Source organism: Lagopus muta, chromosome 7, assembly GCF_023343835.1.
Source record: "Lagopus muta isolate bLagMut1 chromosome 7, bLagMut1 primary, whole genome shotgun sequence".
NCBI lineage: Eukaryota > Metazoa > Chordata > Aves > Galliformes > Phasianidae > Lagopus > Lagopus muta.
In genome coordinates, this window is record NC_064439.1 from 40035233 (window position 1) to 40052302 (window position 17070).

The window sequence follows — 17070 nt, forward strand, 5'->3', positions numbered from 1 at the left end:
CAGAGATAGAGCAGTTTTCTGATTGCAGAGCTGGGATTCTCCAGCAGATGCAGAATTGTTTTCAGCACGGCAGAGTGCTGTAGCCGAGGAAGAGACAAAGCTGTTCATTGTCAGACAAGGGTTTATCTCTCTGGTTGCCTGTAGCGTACGGTTTGTAAGTTAGGATATGACTGAGTGTCTGTATTTGTAAGGCTGCTATAGAAATCTGTGTGTGCATTTGGAATGCAATTTTTCAAAAGAAAGCTGGATGTGCACTCTTGTATGCAGTTAGTCATTTCACTATGATGCTTGTATCATGAAAGCTCAACAACTGTGTTACAAAAGAAACAGTATTATGATCATTTGTCTTGCTTTCCCCAGGATTGACAAATTCATAGTGTATCAATACATCAAAAGAAGTTTATATGGTAAAGCTGTTATATCAGAAGAAAACCAAAACATCAGATAAAAGCAAGCTATCCTATATTCATAACACCTAACAGCATTTAGGAAGAGAGCATCCAATTTAGACCAAACCCTCTAAACTGTATTATATCAGCTACTTTATCTCACACTGCGGGTTTGGCTTGTTATATTTGCTTCCCATGTTTTTTGCAAGCTTTGAAAGAAAAGGTTTGTTCAGATTTCTTAATAAGATCAGCATCACATTTCAGTGGACAGAGAATGACTGGGTCTGCATTACTACGGCGGTCTGAATATTTCATTGAGAGAAAAAAGCTTTTGTCTATGGTTTAGAAAATGCTCTGTTGCTTTTCTGTAGCCAGAATATTCCTTAAAGTAGCTGAAATGAGGAAACAGAAGAGGCAGCCTGCCATGACAATCCATGCTGCTTAAACAGCGTGGAAAATACAAGACTGACATCAGGCTTCAGAGCTACCCAGAGCAACTGGTCATCTAGGGAAAGAGGATGGGACTGGGCATGCAGGCAGGGGTCAGCTGGGAGAGAGGATGGCCAAGCTGCAGGAAGGAGTTGGAAAGGAAAGTCAGGAAATTTTGGAAACTTCTGATGGGAAAGAGATGGCTTTGGCCGAAACTGTCAGCTGGGACTCTGAGGACCTGGGTTCAGTATTCACTTTGGCTTGGAGTCCCAGCATCACAGTAGGTGAAACAACTTCAGTATTTCTGTCTTTTCCTTGCCCGTGGTGCCTTAGAGGTATTAGTTCATCTGTACACAACAGCCAGTAGGTGAGGCTTTACACACAGCTGGAAATACAAGTCAAATTGCTCCTCAAGACCATCTTTCCTCAAGATGATCATAACAGGATAAAGAACTTTTGGTCTACAAGAGATCTATGGATCTCTACAAAGATCCACAGATCTTTGTGGAGTCCTTTGTTTAGAGAAAGGGGTCATGGAAAAGTGGTTTAGGGCAGAGAGGTGGCCAGAGTTGAGGAAGCATCTGGACACAGACATGGGCACTCCCAGGTGCATGGTCTGATTTTTGGGTGGTCCTGTGTGCAGCCAGAAGTTGGACTCGGTGATTGTTATGGGTCTTTTCCAACTCAGATATTCTCTGATTCTGTGGAATTTCCATGGGAAATTCCCTGGTAGCATTCCTGTCTGCTCAGGCCTCCATCACTTTCCCAACAACTTTAACTTTTATCCTGTCCTGGCACAAATATTTTCCAATTAATTTTTCATCTGATTTCAGCATATGTGCAACATCCACTATCCAAAAAATGTATGTTATCTATTGCAAGAGGAATTACTTTTCTTTCCCCCATTGACATCAGTCACAGGTGCAAAAATCTTCCCGACCCTGTGAGGGGGTTATGGAGCTGCAGAAGCAGCACTGCAAAAGGGCTAAAGGTGTTCAAAGTCTGTATAGACTCCAGTGAGCACAGAGGCACTCTTCCATCTTTATTTTCACACCATGCTGAGGGGAGAGACCACCAAACTGAAATCAGCACACCCCAGCAAGTGCCTGGAAAAGCAGAAAGGAGGACGTGCGTTTCAGAGGGGATCTGCACAACTAAAACTCCATTGTTTTGATTTGTACAAATATTTCAGTTTTGCTGAAAAAAAACAGGCATAGAAGGGATGGTCTCATCTTCATGCTATGCCACAAGAACACTATGAGATTTTTTTTAATCTTTGTTTTTTTTGAATACACACTTTTATGGTCTAAACACGAAAATAATGGATGTCTCCTCAAAAATCATTGTGCCTAAAATGCTAGCAGAGATGACTTCTTACCGAAATTATGGTGTGCTTTATTCCAGCATAGCCCATGTTATTAGCCCAAAATTGCAATTGATGGAACAGCGTGCCAAAGATTTTGTCACTGATTATCATTCTTTTCAAGGGAGGATGCTTGTGATTTGGGCTGAAATATGTTAATAACTGTAAACCGTCCACATGTGAAGAACTCAGCACTTCACTCTCCTCCCCATCCCCCCCAGAGCAGGCAATGTGATACACCACCTGGAAGGCACTCGCAGAGGTAAGGTGCATGTTCCACAGCATCTCACAGACTGAGTGATGTGGGTAGCAAGGTGCTGAAGGATGCAGTGCTGCTGCTGCCTTTGTACACCGAGCAACCTGGGGATGTGGGCTGGAGGGAGCTCTGCTGCTGATGTACTGAGCGGCTCAGCTCTGCGATGCTTCCGTACCAAAATGACAAAGTTTGCATGCAGATTTCTTTGTTTCTTTACAAATCCATCCTTGCAAAACAGCAGCTTAAACACACACGAGAATAACTCAATTATTTTCATAGAGCTTTAAAAAGATTGAGAAAGAGGGGGAATGCTGACTGCTCAGAGTGTTGCAGAGCTGTTGCAGCCTATTCATCCCAAATATCCAGTCGCGGTTTAATTCCTAGATGCACTGTATTCCTTTTCCTATATAATCAGCCTAATTTGTCTTCAGCTGCAAGCAAGTGAACCAAGCTTCATTTAGTCAAGCAAGCTAAGCAAAAACATTCTTTGCTCACAGATGGGTGAGCCAGCCGATATCTTAAGATAAATGACGGGAATTTTGTGTCCTTTTTGCAATGAGTGGAAGGAATCCTACGGACAGAAGAATGACAAAACAAATTCTGTCCCTCTCTGTTTTTAATTAGTTAAACAGAGAAAGACTAATAGATCTCATCCTGGAATCTGGAGTCCTAATTTGCAATATTGGATGTTGTTTTGACTTAAACTGGCACTTTTAACAAATAGACTTTTCACTGGAGGTTTTCAGAAAGACCATGTGTAGTATTAGATGAGAAGTACTTAATTAATGTAGGAAAGCGCCAACAAACTATCAGCCAGCTCTGACTTGTCTTGGATTTGAAATAAAAGGTATTTGCTCTGTGCTGCCTGCCTGGCAATTACCACTAAATGTGTATGGATTTAGGCCAATTCTTAATGAAAAAGGGGCCAGCTAACAATAAATGTCCCCCATGTTGCCTTGGGTTGCGCTGATAGAGCGGTGAATGAATCAAGCAAAATGCAAACATGAAATCTGGCTGACCCCAGGGCACCCAGGGGAGGCCGGTGGTCGGCTGCAGCACTCCTCATCTTCATGCCCTGTCCTATGGCACCTGCAGTACCCAAATCTGCTGTCACTTATCTGTCCAGCATAGCCAAGAGATTTGCAGAATAGCTGTGAGAAGGCATCGTGTTGTCCAAAGGAGCACATGCACAGGAAAGCGCTGAAAATTCAAACCCTTTTAACCCCCGCAGTCACAGTGAATACTAGCAGAGTGAGATGACCATTTTTCAGAACTATCCTTGCTCCTGATTGCATTCAGCAGAAAGCAGGCAGGGAGGTGCCTTGCCAGGCTCCAGCATTTTCTCTGTGAATGAGCAAATGCTTCAGAACTATTTAGTCTGCCTCAATACTGCATCGCAGTGCTGTGCTCCCCCAGCAGCAGGGCAGAAGTAGAGTCACAGAATCACAGAATATCCTGAGTTGGAAGGGACCCACAAGGATCATCGAGTCCAACCCCCAGCTCCACACTGGACCACTCAAAATTCAAACCAGGGACCTTAGCTGCCCCTCATACAACTTGCTTTTCAAACCCTTCACCATCCCTGTAGCCATCCTTTAGACACTCCCTCATAGCTTTACATCCTTCTTATATTGCAGTGCCCAAAGCTGTACCCAGTGCTCAAGGTGAAGCCACACAGAGAGAGTGGGACAACCCCTTGCCTCAAGCAACCTTTCCTGCTCATCTCCATCTTCCCAGGAAGAATACATGCAGTGGAGCAAGAAAGGACAATGTGTGTCCCCTGCTCTCAGCCCAGGGACACCAAGGGCACAGTGATCCCATCTGCCTGGGGCTGCAGAGAAAAGAGGCAGCATTTGCTTTACAGCCTCCAGAGAAGAAAACTCTGCAGAGATGAAGTTAGTTTAGTTCTTCCAGAGACTGCAGAAGGAACACAAATACTGTGAAAAGCACAAACATCCTACCAGCCCTCAGGGAAAAGGCTTTTGGTCACTAGAAGGAGGGGTGACTGCCTTGAGACTGGTGAGAAGCCAGGCAGCTGGATCTCCCTTTTCTGGCTCCCACTGTCATCATGATCCCCTTCTCCATTGCAAGCTCCTTTAGGACTCTGAGCAGCCAGAAGCCAAAGTGTGTACTGCTCCTCCCAGAACACTGGCAATGCCTGAGTATGCTCTGAAAGGGACACAGAGAAGAAGGAATGGGTTGGCAGCACACAGTGTCTGCAGGGAGGGTGACAACTGCTCACCAAATGCACTGGCACATGGTGGGAAGGAACAGCACTGGAGGAAGTGAAGGCCTCTTGTGCTGGAAATGCCTGTCTGAATGTTTGTTCTCTGCACGGTGTGAGAGATCATTGCCTCTTTTATTTGTCTCTGAGATTCATTTTTTCTGTTCCTATCATAACCACTGAAGTTTTCTAATGAGTACCATCACTGGCATCAAATGAAAGCAAGCGAACAATGAGTTTATGCCTTCAGATGCAAATAGAGCTGCTTGCTCCTCACATGCAACTCCCACTGCACTTCTGAGTATCTGCTGAAATCCAGAGGTCATGTCACTACCAAGATAGAGTCCCAGGAAGAAAAATGGGTGCTGCCGGGCTGTTGTGTGGTGTAAATCCTCCTTCTGTGAGGTTTGTGGGGATTGTCCAGGCGCGCCCTAAATTATCTACTTAGAAAATAAATTCTGTCTAGGTTAGCCAAGCATAGCAGCCAAATGAGGATTTTCCTGCCATAATCTCCAAGGCAGAGGAGTGGAATAAGCTGCAGCTCTGGGAAGGGCTGGTCATGCTCCTTGCTGGCCACTCAGCAATGGGATCACGCTGTCACCTGCAGCCCTCAACTTTGCCTAGTAGCAGTGCACAGCCAGCAGCCCTCATACTGACTGACTCCAGGTGCCCTGGGGGAGCAATCTTCTGCTTCTACCTGCAACGCTGCTTGCCCCTATTAATCCCCTCTGTCCCAGTGCCAAAACTCAGCCCACTGCCATTTGGACCAGCAAACTGCTCTTCTTTCTGTTTTTGAAAAAGCAAACTTTTCATGTATTAAATATTTGCAGGTACCAAGTAGTGCATGTAACTGAAGAAAGTGGTTAATTTTTGAGCACAGGGGGTTGTGTGCAGTATCAGAATTCATTTTGCTTTTTTAAAACAGACATCCAATTGCCACTAATACAGTTCAGACATGAAGCAATATTTATACCAGAGAGAAAAAAAAATGCATTGATTGACCAAAACGTGCTATGCCTCTGAACACTGTGCAGTGATCCAGCCAGCAGCAAAACAAATAACTTATCGTAGCATTGGAATTACATGCACGTAGTGGGAAATTCTTCTTTCGTTGTTCACAAAAGGACTTGATCACATGCTATTATTCCAAGAGTAGCTGAAATCTCTGCAGGCCTTTGCTCTGTAATCTAAAAAGCCCTTTGCTTTATACTATCGTGGGCTTTGGCAGCTATAAGAAAATGCAGAATGATGGCTGTGCTTGTATTGATTATCATCCTAATTCTGCTTCCAGTGGAGTCCATCACAAACCCGCCTCAGCCTCCCATGGGAGTGAGTGCAGGCTGTGTATAATTGCAGTTGCTTTAATATAAATTTACTTGACGCTTGAAATGCTGCATTCCTGCTGCAGTTATGCTGCTGAATGGCATTGGATTAACTGACTCCTGGGAAAAGGCCGAGACCCCTCTTGCTCCCATGCTCTGGTTTTCCGCCTGAAGTGGGTCCTGCAGCCCCATGGGGGCTTTTCTCCACTCCACCTGTGCCCTCTCCATTCTGTCACCTGTGAGATTCCTCCGAGGTGTCACATCTGTGTGATGGACGCACTGCCCATTGGCAATTGCTCATTTTGACACCCTGCATTACTTCTCTGCTTCATGTCTGGATCCTTACACTGTTATTTATTTTACAACCTCTCTGCTGACTTCAACTGTCAGTCACTCCAAATTCTCTTTGCTGGCCACCTCTTTGGCTTGCTTTGCTCAGCTTCCATCCCCACTTCTGGGTCACAGCAAATAAGCATGCTTTGCTTGAATGCCTTCTTCTTCAGGAGGAGCAGAAGGTTACATCTCATATTCCTAAAGCTAATCAGTGTCCTTTATCAGTTCCTTATATTGTCCAAACACAGTATGTATGGCCATTTAGTCTTGCCAGTAAGGCACTGTCTGCTGACTTTCATTCACTTGGCACAAGGGGTGGCTGCAAGGCCATGGCTTTATCCAGAGTCTATTTTAGTTTTGTGGGCTGGGTGGAGAAACAGTAATGGAGACATTTCAACCATTGCTAAAAACCCAGATCACCCTGATGCTTTGCTGTGCAGAAGAGCCCACACCAGGGAAATTCACCTCCTCCCAGCTGTCTTGCAGAGTGTGCCCTAGAGCACAGCCTGTGAACAATAATCTGTGCATTGCCTACTTCTGCAAATCTGAGCAAGCTAGTGAAAACTGATAGGAGATCCTGGGTGCCTCCGTGCACCTGCTAATTATGAACTGGAACCTATGCTGCTTATGGAATCACTTTTCCTTCTGTCTGCAGATCAACAGCTGCCAGTCAGCGTGGCACCCAAACTGTGCACAGAGGTGCTAAGGGAAGGGGAGGAGCAATGTATCATCACTGACTTGTTTTTCTTTGCAGATAAATGGTTCTGCCCTAGAAGAACTAGAATACTTCAAAGCATCACTTGCAAATGCTGATGAGGGGATTGATGGGTACTGGGTGAGAGCAGGTAAGACTTGAGAAAACATGCATCTCCAAAGTAGAAAAGTCTCAAATTTGTGTTCTAGAAAAAGACTTTTCTCTCAGCTGAGCTGTTGCAGACAAATACATGAACAATCTCCAGCTAAGTATCAGCAAGTTACATCTATCCTGCAAAAAAACAATGAGACTATGAGACAGCTGTGGGGGAGGGCTGCACAAGCCAGTGGACAGGTATGTTCAAAAGAGTGATTACAAGGCCTCCCCTCAGCTCCTCTGCTCTGGGCTAAACAAACCAATGAACCTCAGCCACTCATACATCTTGCTCTCTAGATCCTTCTCCATCTTCTTCCTTCAACCCCCTCCCCAAGCCAGTTTGCTGGAGGACCAGCTGTCCAGTGCCCAGGCCTGCTGAGAAAGAGGCACTGACACTAGGGCAGGCCAGGGCTGGAAGTGCAATGATCATCCATTGGGTCTAGAGAAACTTTTTGTTGTTTTGCGAGTTTTGTTCTTCTGACAAATAGGAGTTATTTGAAACGTATTTGCATAGCAAACATGCATTAAAATGCATGAGGCATGCAGGGCTGTGGCTGGTGGAAGAAAAACACATGCAATTCATGGAAACCATAGATTGTTATGACTCCAGAATTGACATATTTATATGCTTGGCTGTTCTTAGATTTGTTATTTTCTATTTGTCAAATTGAACGTGTGATACATACATATCATGACAGACCTTCCCTACCTTTCACTGAGGATCTTTCAACGCAACCAATGCCACACCACTGGTTTCAAAGCAATGACTCCCAGGCAGGGACTGGATGCCCCATGGGAGATCCCACCCAGCCTGAAGGAGGAGTACACTTGCCAACATAAGATATTTCTTCAGAATTAATTGGGCTACAAATCACAGCCAGGAAACAAATACAAACCCTGTGTGACATGTCCAACTGAGACAGTATTCTTAATCCTTTTGCAGTTATCTAAACACAGAAAAAAAAAAAATTAAAAAAAATTAAGAACTGCTTAGCAAAGGATCAAAAAACATTTACTGAGGCACAGCACAAAGAAATGAACCTCATGAATCTGCCCCCACAGGTTCTTCACTGGCCAACAGCTGGCTCGCTGCAAAGACTCAAATTATGGGATAGGTTCTGTTCTGCTGATGAAATATCCTGTCATTTTGATTGTACAGACAGTGGGACAGGCTGCCAAAGGATGCACTGATTGACCACCTGTTACAGCTGGAAAGATTAGAGTGGTGAAAATGGGAAAAGAAGCAAACAGGGAAGGAATGCTCACCTCTGTCTGAAGAGGTAGGTTTGCAGGAAAGACTTCACAGAGGAGGGATCTCCAGCAAGAAGCCATTCTCCATCGCAGTCAGCCCTTAAATGGGTCTAGGAGAAATGCAGCCAGGCTCCAGCCCTTCCATCACACAGCTGAATCGCCTTCACCTGTGCTCCATGGCTGACTCAGTGCTCACCTCAGGTGATCAATCAGTGCTTCAGGCCCTGACTCAACAGATCCCATACACCACCAATGACACTGCCAGACATGAGGCATGGGCTTCAGTGGTCAGGAATGTGGCAGGTGCATGAGAGCTGTGAATGGGGAGAAGCAGAGAAGTGCCTTTTGTCCAGAGTATGAGGCCATAAACTGACAGCCTGTAACTTGGCAGAGGTGTGATAGAAGAGCCTCATTTCATGTGTGAGATAGTAGAAAGAGAAGCTGTACAGCTTCAGGCAAGGAGCTCTCTCTCAAAACAAAACAAAAACATACAAGAAAGATACTGTATATTTTTAATGTTTGTGTGGCACTCAGAAGCTGGAAATCGTTGTAAGAGCCACATATTAGTTCCCTAATGTGTAAAACGGTGACTAATGCTATTACATTCTGTCATACAGAAGCCCTTGGGATGCAGTTTCAAAGAGACGCAACAAATAACCACAAAATAAAATTAAAAAAGAAAAAAAAGAAAGACGGGGAACAAAATCCCTCCTCCCATTTCAGTGCAGATGTGCCGACTAACAGTTGGCTCACCTGGGCTCTTCTTCCTGCTTCACCCTTCTGAGCTGGGACTGCCCCTTCAAGCTCACCCTCCACCAGCACTCCCAGCATCACTCTACTCAAGCACCTCCCAGGTTCCATCCCAGGGATCCCTAACATCTCTCACAGATGGAGGAGCCTTGCCAGGCCCTGGCTGAAGGGGCTGGAATGCACAGTGGTGTGAAAAGCCCACCCATAGAATACAAAAAAACCTCTAGGATTTTTTCTCCCTAAGCCCATGTATAATAAGCTGAGCTTGATGAAATGTGCTGGATGAATGCATCCTTCGTGTGGCTGTTTCTAGAGGAGTGATTTTTTTTAATTTCTCCTTTTAATTAGCCAGGCTTAAATTAGCAGCATCTACTGTTGATATTCCTCCGTGAACAGCGAGAACATTTTCAATCAGGAGCCTTATTAACATGCATAAAAGTGATTTGTTTTGATTTCAATCTGGAAGGGTCTCTTTCCCCCAAGTTTCCATTTCTGCTCTAAACGAAGGTGGAATCACAGTGCAGTGGCCACATACACATATATGAGAGCTCCTATTACCTGGGGAAACCCTTTGCAGGGAGCTTCAGGAACTCCCACCTGGGCCAGCAGTTATTCTGCTGTGTTTTTCTGTGCTGAAACAACAGCCCAACTTGGGATGGAGTAGGCTTGCCCAGGCTGCTGTGCTCCATTGATGGATTATTAAAATGAACACAACAAAACTCTTTTTGGTGTTTTTTTGTTTGTTTGTTTTTTGCTTCCCAGCAGCTCTGAGACTCCTCTCAGTGACCTCTTCCTCTTCCAAACAGTGGTTTTGAGCAATAGGAAAATATAGGTGTTTTTCCATCAATTCCTGAGCTGCTGCCCCAGCATTTGTACACTGATGCTACAGAGGACCAATGCAGCTCTGTGTGCAGAAACACTCCCCATGCCTTATATGATGGAGGCCTCCCCTATGCAAATGGAAGTAGGCGGTGGGTGCAGAGCACCATGCTGTCCCCAGGTATGGAGTGGGTCCTGCTCCTTGCCCAGCCCCAGGCTCACATGCACAACGCCCACAGCACCTGCCGGTTCAGCTGCGGGATTTTCCTTGCATTCAACAGATGCACATTTTAATTTCAGCTCATCAGAAGTTTTCCTCACTCCCAATTAATGCCAGTTTTTATGTGGCTTTTTTTTCCCTCTGAGAAAATCCCAGTTTCTCACTGTTAATCTCAGTTACATTCAGTAACAGTGCCTGATTCTTCTTCTTCTTATTTTTTCAATGAAAATGTTTCCTGCCTGGACTTTCTTCTTCTAAGAATGTGTGAGAAAAACTCCATTCTTATTTCCTAAGAGACTCAGTGGACCCTGGTCACGTGCTTAAATCAGAAGACAAGACCATATTCTTCAGATGAAGGTTACTCAGATTCATGCCAGGTTTGAACCACACAGGTTGCGCACAGCAGTGATTCACACTGCATAGATGTGCAGTAGGCCGGGTGTGCAAGAAATACACCATGGCTCCTCATGGGCAGAGAGTGCTGCCTTTGGGGGTTCTGTCCCATCTCCCATCACTGCAGAGCAGTTGTGAGGAACCTGGGTATAGGAGCCATGGGACAGACTGGTCACAGAATTAGAATATCCTGAGTTGTAATGGACCCATGATGACCATCAAGTCCAGCTCCTGGACTGATGGGCTGCTGATAGACAGAGTGGAGGATGTTAGGTTGGCACGATGACAACATGCTGTGGTGCTACAGCCCTTGGATGTGGTCAAAAAGCCTGTGAAGAAAGGACTCCCGAGACATTGCCCTCGAATGGAAGAGTCTTGTGATCACGAGGACAAGAGCACTGCCTCTAAATGACGTCTGTTTTCACAAGTTGGAAGGACAGGCTTTTGATGTGTTTCCAGTGTGCCTTTCTTCTCCTGCATCTCCTGCCCCAGGGTTTCCTGGTGAAGGAACTGGAGCTCTGTGTCCCCAGAAATTAAAACAAAAACTGGCTTCTGCGGTATTTCCTGAAATGTGTTTTCATCTCATGGAATCTGTCCTAACAGCAGCCCCGAAGCAGCAAAGGTTTCATTTTCATCTAGAAGTGATCATAAGCAACATCAGCAGGGAATAAATACACAAAGCCACGCTGCAGGGATATTAGCTCACATGACAAGGCAGTGCCTTTTGGTTTACTGAAAAAGAGTGGCTTGCTCCATCTCTGTGTGTTTTGGGCACTTTGCTCTGCTTGTGGAGAAGTGAGACCCAGAGCTGCCCAGGACAGAGCAGCCTAATGAAACCCAGCAGGAATCCCATCTGGGCTGCTCTGCTCCCTTGCCTCCAGCCCACGCACCTGCAGGCTCACCTTCACATCGTGGGGGATTTGAGTTACATCCACCAAAGCACACATTTCACCCCCACGATAGGACATGCGATGCCATTCCCTCAGCATGGGAATGTGCCATCAAGAACAGCCATCAGCACCGCTTCCCTTCCCCTCTGACCAGGCAAATGAGATGCTTCCACTCTGAATCCAAGGCTGGAAGACAACACACCTTTAATTCATGCAGTAAAACTATAAGGGCTTTTTTGGCACCACGGCTGCAAGAATGCAATGAAATGCTGCTGGGTGCAGACTAGCTGAAAAGGGGAAGGGATCAAATCCCACTCCTGGAGGAAAGCAGCCGCTACTGTCACTGCAGAGCTGTCATAGGAGATGCTGCCACTGTGCCCCTGAGGTGGGAGAAGACAAAACAAAACAGAACAAAAGTTTAGGTGGAACAACCAAATAATGAATGAGATTTATTGAAGTTTAATGAAGAACACGGCTGTGCAGTGTGGGAGTGCTGGCCATGGAAACAAGCAGCTCCAATGCAGGGGCTCCCAGAGCACATGAGATTTTTATTCCCAGGGGTTTTCCATAAAGCATCTCTAGAGTTGAAGTAAGTGCTGCACCATGTGGCTGTCACTATGGAAACGAGTATTTTTACACGGTAAAAAATAGTCCCATAAAGCTCCCATAAGCTGCTGGTGCTAAAGCCACTCGGTGAGCCATGTGGCTACAGGAGAGCAAACAGTGCTGCTTCCAGGAGGGTGGTGGTGGTGGCACCTGCTGGCATTGGAGAAAAGAGCACCTGACCTCATCCAGTTCTACCACCTGTGCATGGTGCCAATGGGGCCTGCCCCTTTATATGCTGCTTTATAGCCTCTATCCTGACAATGTAATGAGCTGCAAGCGTTGCCAAGCCTCTCCTGCAGACTTGGTGGCTGATGCTTGGTGCTATTCTCTAGTGTCACTCCACTGCACAACAGGTCGGTTCAGCTCCACTTATTTGTACATTGGAAGCATGATGGAAGCATTTGTATATTGGAAGCATGATTGGAAGCATGGAAGCATACTGGAGGACCTCTGGACAAATGTCAGGCACTGGAACGGGCTGCCCAGGGAGGTGGTGCAGTCACCAACCCTGGAGGTGATCAAGAAATTTTTAGATGCTGTACTGAGGAACATGGCTTAGTGAGTAGATACTGGTGGTAGGTGGACAGTTGGACTAGATGATCTTGGTGGTCTCTTCCAGCCTTGGCGATTCTGTGTTACGGTATATTTTGGGGAAACTATCCAGACTGCAATACTTAACAGGATCCAGAAGGCACTGGGAAAGTCTCTGGGTGTACCCTCCGATTCCAGCTTTAGGGCTACCCGAAGCCCAGTGCAGCACATGTTCTCCATCCCAGTCAGAACTCCAGCTGAACAAGAACTGTGGGCACTTGCTTAAGCATTAACATTTACAGAAATGTAAAACTCATATTGAGCTATTTATTCTGTGCATTCACCTTTCATTGCAGTACGTGCTAAAATTAAGTACTTCTAACTGCTGAATGGAGCAAACAGAAATTGCTTCCATCATCTAAAGCTGACAGCCGGCTATTCAGCCCTCCATCCTCCCTACTGGATGGCATGATTGGGTTCCTTAATGACGAGCAAGAGCGTTTGATTTTCAGCAGCAGTACCACATTACGGCACGCATTAATTTGCTAGGAAATCATTTTAGGAGAACATAAAGTGTGATAGATTCCAGTTAGAAACACTAAGTACAATAAAGTACAATAAAGGCCCCCCAGGTACCTCTGAAATGTGACATCCCAAGAAATTCCTTCACAAAAGGAGCTGGAAACAAGCCGCCTTACCCATACCATATCTCCACACCTCATAGTTAAGGGAAGGATGGAGATCATCCACCAGGTCATCTGTCAGCAGATATTAAGCATTAACCTATTTCAAATGTTATGTGTATTTGCAGACAGGAACTGAATAGGTCAAAGAGGCTTCTGGTTCACAAAGAAAGATGAAATGGTATTTAATGCTGCATCTGAATAGCTGCCCATGTAAATAGAATATGTGTGCAGGAGTAAGAGAGGTTACGTTGTTGTAACCTTCTGTTTCTAAAGCCCTGCATTATTTTATCCTTTGAAACAAACCTTAGGTGAACAAACCATACAGCTGTCTTACAGGTAGCGAGCTTTAAAACCAGGTTACAATAAACAGAGACCAGGACACAGAGGACACATTTTGTTAGCAGAAGACAAGTTTAATAAAACAGAATTTTACAATCACATTGACATCGTCATACTCATTCCTGCCAAGGTGCCTGAACTTCAAACATTCCCTCTCATTTCTCATTAATCAATGTAAAAACACCATGGCTAACTAGCAAGAACAGGCTGCCCTCTCCTAATGCATGAGAAGTGCCCCATACAGCCCCCATATGCCCTTCATGGTGTAGGCTAAGGGATATTCACTATGGATGAAATTTGGGGTTGCTTCTGTACAAAGCTCTCCTGAAGGGGAAGATGAGGACATGTGATGCAGCCACCCATGTGCCTCTGTGCACGTGCATTTCCAGACTGTCCGTGCTATTTTTGATCTCGTGTGTATTCTCACTCTCCCCTGCATCTATCTTCCTGCCAGCATCACATACTGAGGATGAGACTGAGGTAGTTTATACTACTGTCTTGAGCTGAATTATGATAACAAGAAAATAAAACTTTTATAAAATCCTTAATTACTTCTATGCTACCTTGTTTGCTTTCTCTTCTGTTAGCTTTACACCCATGCAAATGTTCATGACAGACGGGAGAGCAGGCAGCCAACACATAGGAGCGCACAGCCAGTCTTTCTTGGGGAGGGAGGAAAGGGAAAGCCCCACCAGTGAGAAGCCCCCACTGTCCTGCATCCCAGAGCAGAAAGCTGCTTCCACAGATCAGAACCAGACAGCTTTAGTGTCATTTCCAAGGAATGTGGCCACAGCATCCTTCATAGAAAGAATGCATTGAGGTGTTCCAGCAGGGCAGGGACCACAGCCATCTCTGCTGGGAGATGTGCCTGGCATACAGAGACTGCTTCCATACTTCTTCCCCATTCACACAGCACACAGGAGCCTAAGGACTGGACCCACAGAGATGTTTAGGGGGCCTAACTTCCATTCCAGACTTCCATGGGAGGCTGGTTACCTAAACAGGAGTAGAGCGCCTGATTACCTTAGCAGGTCTGGGCTCCCCTGGCTGTGCCCGTGCTGGGACCCTCACTGCTCCTCTGGCTGGTGTAGAAGTGTGGTGCAGTGCCACCCTGGTGTTGTGAAGTAGCCGTTCTCCGACTGGTGACGGCCTGATTCACAACACCAGCTGCTGCACGGCACCTGGCAGGGCCCTGCGTCCTCTGTGCTCCATCCTCATCCTGAAAAGCAAAGAGAGGGTTACATCTGTCCATCCCACAGGTTGCACGCTCCCACCTGCTTACAATGACACTGAAGTACTACAGCTGAACTTCTTCCCCCAGAAATGACAGACAGATTCTGCACTTGAGATCTGCTGCACTGTAAGACTGGCTGCTGTAGTGTGATGCGGGTTCAGCTACATCCTCATGATCCACATCCTGTGTTCATCTCAGGAGGCTCACAGGCAGGGGATGTAACCTAGAAACTCAGCCCAGCCCCAAGAGACACAAAGAAACAGGCTGCTGCATTTTCACTGATGCCAAGATGCTGTCAGAAGGAGAACGGTGCTGCGGGGAGCATGCGGCCTCTTGGGCACTGTGCTGCTGTTCAGCCTCACACCCTTCAGCACATGCCCTGCCTGGGGTGGGTAGTACACCAGCACGTGCCTGGCCTGTCCCCAGGGTGGTGGCATGAGGAGTACTGCCTACAGGCTTAAGGGTCCTGCTGGAACCAAGGGAGACTCAATCTGGAGGCCCTGTGCTCCCCTGCATGGCCCTATCCCTCAGAGATGTGTGGAAGTTGAGAGATGCAATTCACTGCTGACCACCAAAGTCTTCAGATTGATTTCCCTCAAAATGCTGCACGTGTGGTACAGTGACTCACTTGCAATGCTCAGGTCGTTCTCATCACCTCACGGGCTGCTAACTTATCCACACTATGAAGCAAACAACAGGCAAACACTCGAATCTCGTATGTGCATTAAGGACTTTCCTTAGCAACCAGAGCTCAAAATAAAACAGTTTCTGTCACCCAGCTTGGGACTGCCTCTGTGTTGAGGACCAAATGCAGGAGTCTTTAAGCAAAACAGGGAGAAAGCATGCGATGTGGAGCCTGGCACATCTCCAGGGAGAAACTGCTCCTTTTTAACAGTTCTGGAGCAGGTTTGGTGTGGAGACAAAACTTTCCACTTTTCTGACTGAAGGGAGTTACTCATGTGCTTCCCTATTTGATCCAAAGGAAACCTCATGCACTGACTTTTCACTGCGGAGATGGGGTCACGACCAGTGCCTAAGCAAAGAAACTACAAACAAGTGGAGTAAGGGGAGACCTCCCAGGTTCTATATTGGAGCTGCTGCACGAAACGGAGATGAATCTGACACCTCTGCACGTGCGTGCACTTGTAAAGCCTCAGCTATGTCACGCTTGACAGAGGTTTTCTTTAAAGAGCAGTTTCTGAAATTTTAATACACAGTGCTACAAGAAACAAAACAGCGTATTCATATTTTATGCAAGTCTATTATTCAGCTTCAACACGGGCAAGGAAGAGCCTGAAAGTGGAAGCCGTGCTCTGGCTGCTCCTGAGCAGCAGTGACTCGGCAATGCTGGCTGAAGGTGACCAGATGCTGACAGGTCCCTCCCTGCGTGCCGCGGCACTGCGCGTGCTGGCAGGAGCACACTGTGTCACACCAAGAATAATGCCAAATGCATTCTGCACATTCCCTGTTCCATGGGAACACTGAAGTCTGACAATGGTACTGTGGGTGGGAACAGAAAAACAAATGATACGAGCTTTTTTCAAGGTTGTTTAAATCCTTATGAAACCTTTCACGCAATCTGCGTCCAAGTACAGCAGAGCTCTAAAACGAAATCAATCTCCTGTATGCATCGCTCGCTGCCCAGAAGCCAATTTAAAAGCCTTTTCCACTAAGAACCAGTATTATGCACTCTGCAAGTGAGAAATGAACACTTAACCCAAGACTCTCTCTCCCCTTGCTGCACCAGAGATGGATGCTGCCTTTCTGCCCTTACTGTCACTGTCAAATAGTCCAACACGGTTTTAGAGCTCATCTGATCTGCACCCTTAGTACAATTTTACAGTTTTTAGTCACCTGTGGGCTATAGTTTTCATGTTCTCTATGTGGTTCAAAAGCTTTCTTACCATTTTCACTCGTGTCCAATTTCCTCAGCAGCTGAATAAGTGGCAGAGGAAGCACTGCACTCTCCCATGCCGGCTGGTGCTGTGAGCCCTGAGGAAAGACAACAGAACACATTTACTTTGGGATGAGGCTAATTTGTATACATTAGGAGAAGAATCTCATCTCCTATAAACAGGAAAAAAACTTCTTTGTTTTTGCAGGGGGGGACAGATATGAGATCCAATAATGCAGATCACCCTCTCCAGGAATTAGCACTTTTTTTGGTTTAGCATCAGGAAAGAAC

The 17070-nt window shown here is 46.1% G+C and overlaps 2 long non-coding RNA genes across 2 annotated transcripts in view; both read right to left on the reverse strand.

The window, feature by feature from the left end:
* Positions 1–3507: 3507 nt before the first annotated feature.
* Positions 3508–8503, reverse strand: LOC125695910 (uncharacterized). Its single transcript, XR_007378095.1, has 3 exons — positions 8433–8503; positions 8063–8113; positions 3508–7301 (listed from the first exon to the last, which is right to left on the reverse strand). It is a non-coding gene; the product is annotated as an uncharacterized LOC125695910 (long non-coding RNA).
* A 6323-nt stretch (positions 8504–14826) lies between these two features.
* Positions 14827–17070, reverse strand: part of LOC125696377 (uncharacterized) — a 56322-nt gene continuing 54078 nt past the window's right edge. The window contains exons 4-5 of the long non-coding RNA XR_007378332.1: positions 16790–16877; positions 14827–14870 (exon numbers count right to left, since the gene is read on the reverse strand). This is a non-coding gene — a long non-coding RNA (uncharacterized LOC125696377). The remainder of the gene's footprint in view (positions 14871–16789; positions 16878–17070) is intronic.